The following is a 4,204-nucleotide window of genomic DNA, read 5'->3' as shown; positions in this document are numbered from 1 at the left end:
TGCTGAGTTATTCAGGGTGTTGTATGGGTGAAATTGGAGGAGACTTTTCCTGTGGGGTTTTCTATGGAACTCAGAGCAGGTGTCAGATGATGAAGTCTAAACCAGCACTTCTGATATCAGTGGTCTTGAGGTATTACTACCTCATTTTACCTTTTTGAGTAGAATTTGTATTTGTCTTGAGTGTCAGGGTTTGACTCTGACTAAACACTAGGTACCTCAACTCTCTCTTGCTGCAAAAAAAACTGTAAAAACACACAACAATTTCATGAGTTAAGTGAGATAGGACATTGTTAGGAGGACGCATGAAAGAAAGCGCAGACAGGCTCTAAACTTAAAATTGCAAAAAGTGATTTAATTACCTAATAGAGTTGGAGGATAAATGTAAAGCAAAAATAAACTTTTCATACACTATTTTCTTCACTATTTTCTTCTGTCTGTTGTTTTCTTCTCTTTTCCTCTGCCTGTGGGTAGCCAATGTGCCAAATTGGATTAGCTAGGCAAAGCCAGGAGGCACAAGCTAAGTCCCCTCTTGTTGGAGCCACTGAGAGCTGCTTTTACCTTCTTACCTTGGGAGAGCTTGTCAGGGCTTGAGCCCTTGCCAGGGACAGTGTGGGGCTCTTGTGGGTGCGTGGGGGCAAATCTGGAGGTGCCTAAAGCAGAAATTCTGGAGGTGAGAGGGGGCAAGAGACAGCCTGAAAGAGTAAGGTAGCATTTGCCAAATATCTCCCCTAGCTACCCAGAGAAAGTGCTGCTCTGCATCAGCTGCCTCTTGCAAAGTCCAGCTGCTCCCAAAGAGCCTGGAGGGAGCTGGAATGAGCTGGCAGCTGAGCATGAGGCCTCTCAAGTTCACCATGACTCCTTCTGCTGCTTTAAAATTAAAGTCTTTTGTCCACCGATGAAGAACTAAAGCCTAAAGCATTGCAAAAGCAACCCGTCCAGTTTGCAGTAGCATGTGTGAGTGTGGGGGCAAAGGAAGGAAAGAAGGGAGGAAGGAAGCAAGGGAGGCAGGAAGCACAGAAGCAGAGAAGGAAGGTTGAAGAGATTGGCTGTCAGCAGGAGGCACAGCAGCTCCTGGGCCTTTTGAAAAAGTGCCTGCCTGTCTAGGACGCATTGTGCCAGGTTTTGTGCAGCTGCCATACCTGTGCTTTTGGGGCCCTCCAGCACCATGGCCTCTATGCCATCTTCTTGGTGGACATCAGGCAGTGAGGGGGATGCAAGGCACAAAGCTGCTCCCAGCTTTGTGCCTGGGGCTCCTCATTGTCTTAACTTGCAGCACCACCTTGCTCTTCTTGGTGCAGCTCTGAAAAGCAAAAGCACATGGAGCCAAGTGACGTCTTGGAAGACAAGAACACACAAAGCAAAACCCACAAGCAAGTCCTACACCACTTTTTTGCTTGATGCAGAGATTTCTGGGACCTCAAGTCCCGGCCTGGGACAAGCCTCCCATGCTGCTCCTATCTGTGGATATGTCTGTGGGCACTCCTGCCTCCTCCCCAAAGATGTGCTCCAAATTCACTATCATAAAGGCTACCAGCACCTTCACCTGCACCCAGGAAACCCTTGCTCTCAGCCCAGGGGCCTGACAGTGTGCCAAGCAGCCATTGCCATCACTTCTGAGCCCCTTTCCTCTGCACAGAGAGCAGTGGCTCTTGCAGGGGCATCTCTTACAGGCAGCTCCCACAGCAGCCTTGGTTGGTTGGAGAGAGGGGGCCGCCAGGCGAGATGGCATGGGCCAGCCAGGCTGCAGCCAGCTGCTGAGGACAGCATTACCTTCTTGTTCTCAGCCAGCATGGCCTCAAGCTCCAGCTGCTCCTCCTGCGCTGGGCTCAGCAGGTTTGACCCCAGGCACATGGCCAGGCTGCTGCAGCTCATTCTGCTGGTGGACTCGTGCTGGCTGATGTGTGTCAGCAGTGACAGCAGCTGCCTGAGGAGGAGCAGGTTTGCCACGGGCAACTTCTTGGCCCCCCTGAGGGAAGAGGAAGGACACGTACATGAGCAGGCCCATGTTGCCCACGGCCATCCCCAGAGCTGGCCCGAGGCAGGGGGCAGCTGGCGGCTGGCTGTGTTGCACACTTTGCAGGCGCTCTCAGCCAGCGCTGGGGGCTCCTGCACTGCTGCAGGAAGGAAAATCGCAGCCTTGCTGCCCTTCTGCTGATTTGCCAAGAGCCCAGGCGAGGGAAGGCTCCCCGTGCATTGGCCTGCAATGGGAGTGCCAGGCAGCAAGAGCCAGGAGCTGCCGAAAAGCACAGCCTTGGGGAGAGAGCATCCCCTTGCAGGCAAGTGCCAGGCTTGTATCAGTGCCTGCTGCAGAGCTGGAAGCTTCTGCCTGCTAAAGATTATGCTTTCAGCTGAGAGGTCTTGTTCTCCCTGCTGGCCATCTGCATGGCTGCCATCCAGTCTTTGTGGAGGACTGTGATGAGCAGCTTGGAGGGAATGCTCCTCAGGAAGTCCTGCAAGGCCAAGGGCTGCCGGTGAGCCTTGGAGCCAATGGCAGCCCAGACAGGAGCCTTTGCAGCTGCAGGGAAGGAGGGCTCACCTTGAGGACCATGGCCAGCAGCAGCACTGGCTGGCTTGCCATGTCCACAGGCAGGCCATGGTCTAGGGCCTGCCACAGCCCAGCCACAGCTCCTGAACTGCCCTGGTGCTCTCTGCTTTGTTGAAGATGCCTTCTGTGGTGGGCTTTTCCTCATGCAGGACAGCCAGCAGTTCCTGCAGGAGAGGCAGGAGGGCAGAGATGTGTGTGAGGAGCTGGGCTGCTTCAAGAGCAGTGGCCAGGGCCAGAGCTCCTCCCCAGCCTGGCCTACCTGCCTTCTGCCATCAAGGGGCTGGCAGCAGAAGGCCGAGGCACAGCTGAAGAGCCCTGTGACCCTTGGCTGAGGGACATGCATGGGGACAGGGGCTGCACAGCAGCCAGATACGGGCAGGGGCAGCCCCTGTCCAGGCTGCCTTACCTGCATGGGCCAGGGCAGCATGCCATCCTCTGCACAGACGGCTGCCTGGGGCTGCCCAAAGAGTGCCCTGCTGCAGCCAGAGCCCTCCTGCCTTGGCACCCAGGAAGCCCCAGCTGGGCCCCACTGCAGAGCAAAGGGCCATGGCAGCCACTTCCTCGGCATCCTGCTGCTGCCACCACTGCCACTGCCCTCTCCTGCTGCAAAGGAAAAGAGGACCAAAGGCAGTCAGTGGAGACTGTCAGGCCAGTGCTGTCGCAGCCTGCCCTGCCCTGCCCTGCCCTACCTGCCCTGCCCTACCTGCCTTAAGTGCTGTGTGGCACCCCCAGCAGGGAGCCAGCAGCCGCAAGTGTGGCTATGGCTGGAATGCTCCTGAGAGCTGCTGTGGTGCTGGGACAAGCCATCCCAGCCCTGGCCCTGGCGTTCTCCAGGCTGTGGGCAGCAGCCCACGTCCTCCCTCAGGCTGCCACACTTGCCAGGCACACTTGGCACAGGACACATGAGCCAACTCTGCCAGAGCAGAAACTGGCCTTGCCTTCCCAAACTCACCTGGGCAAGGGCCAAGTCATCCTCCCTCTTTGGATGGGGCCGTGGCAGGCTCTTGCTCTGGATCAGCCTGCAAGAACCGAGGTGCACTTGCAGAGCAGCCCTGCAGCACAAAGAGCCACCAGCCAGCTGCCCCCCAGCCCCAGCTGCCCGAGCACAGCACATGGCTGGCAGCCTCCGGCCTGCCACCTCTCTGCCCTGCACAACAGCAGTGCTGCCAGTGGCAGCAGCAAGGCTGTTCCAGCGCTGCCACTGCCTCTCCCGCATGCTTCTGCTTGCCCGCTGGCACCAGGAACCCTTATTTCCCTTCCCTGTGCACAAGGTCACCGTGCTAGCCACATCTCCCTGACCCCCCAGCACAGCCAGAGGCCACTGTGGCTGCAAAGGCAGCCCTTCTCACCTTCTGCAGCTATTCAATCAGCTGCTCCATCTTTGAGGTGATCCATAAGGCCCACAGGCAATGGCTTAGAAAAAGATCCAGTGGCATGAGTGGCCTTCTTGGTCTGGGATACCCAGGCAAGGAGATGTTGCTTACAGCAGTGGCTCGGCAGAAGGGTGCATTGACTTTATCTCAGGGCATGCGAATGAAGCACTCTTTAGAAATCAGCAAGCTTAGCAGAACAAGCTAACCGCAAAGAAGCTGACCCTGGCTATTTGAGCAGACAATCCTCTAGACAATGCGCAGGAAGCAGGGCTGGAAAGTTCAAGCC

At 56.4% G+C, this 4,204-nt stretch overlaps 1 long non-coding RNA gene across 1 annotated transcript; it reads right to left on the bottom strand.

The window, feature by feature from the left end:
* Window positions 1-425: 425 nt before the first annotated feature.
* On the bottom strand, window positions 426-2,047 carry LOC146422242 (uncharacterized). Its single transcript, XR_014848219.1, has 3 exons — window positions 1,771-2,047; window positions 567-1,300; window positions 426-461 (listed from the first exon to the last, which is right to left on the bottom strand). It is a non-coding gene; the product is annotated as an uncharacterized LOC146422242 (long non-coding RNA).
* Window positions 2,048-4,204: the final 2,157 nt, after the last annotated feature.

Source organism: Lichenostomus cassidix, unplaced genomic scaffold (assembly GCF_008360975.1).
Source record: "Lichenostomus cassidix isolate B80296 unplaced genomic scaffold, HeHo_3.0 HiC_scaffold_893, whole genome shotgun sequence".
Lineage (NCBI taxonomy): Eukaryota > Metazoa > Chordata > Aves > Passeriformes > Meliphagidae > Lichenostomus > Lichenostomus cassidix.
Note: the sequence above shows the minus strand (reverse complement) of the source record. Positions and strands in the feature narration are given on the sequence as shown.